This window comes from Nestor notabilis, unplaced genomic scaffold, assembly GCF_000696875.1.
Source record: "Nestor notabilis isolate BGI_N333 unplaced genomic scaffold, ASM69687v1 scaffold17592, whole genome shotgun sequence".
Classification (NCBI taxonomy): Eukaryota; Metazoa; Chordata; class Aves; order Psittaciformes; family Psittacidae; genus Nestor; species Nestor notabilis.
The window spans coordinates 2,494-3,026 of record NW_009919862.1 but is presented as its reverse complement, the minus strand read 5'-3'; the positions used below and the strand labels follow the sequence as shown (position 1 = coordinate 3,026).

Here is a 533-nt window from a genome sequence, read left to right as displayed (position 1 = left end):
CCCCCCCTCCCCCTCCCCCTGCCGCTCCCTGTCCAGCCAATCTGGGCCCATGTTGGGCTCCCATAAACTCTGTTTTTTCCATTCCCGTCCTGGCTCGGAGGCACTGTGTTTCCTGTGCTCATAGGAACAGTACTCTGGTCACAGGACCCAGCTGCTTACACATACCCCATATGCTTCCCCTGCTTCGCACACACGTAAGCGTGGCTCCCACATCCCAGCCCGGCACGTTGCGTGCGGGGCAGCTCATCCATCTGGGGGCAAGATCCCTTCGGTTCTTTCTCAGGCTTCGACTCTCTCTGGCTGTCTGAGCCCCAGCCAGGAACGCCTCGGTGTCAGTGGTGACTCCAAAAAAGCTTCACACAAAAAAATAAGGGGTGGTTTTAGATCTTATAACGAGATCACCAGAATAATAGCACCAGCTTCCTGCTGGAGCCAGGGTCGCGGGACGTCTTCCTGGCCTGGGTCAGGCAGAGGGACCTCCTGTTCCCTGCCTGCGGCACGGTGCACCGCGCCATGCGGGCAGCACGGAGCCC

The 533-nt window shown here is 59.5% G+C and overlaps 1 protein-coding gene across 1 annotated transcript in view; it reads left to right on the top strand.

The window, feature by feature from the left end:
• LOC104402534 (telomerase-binding protein EST1A-like) overlaps positions 1 to 533 on the top strand; it is a gene marked incomplete at its 5' end in the record, with an annotated part of 5,895 nt that overhangs the window by 4,706 nt on the left and 656 nt on the right. The window lies entirely within an intron of this gene.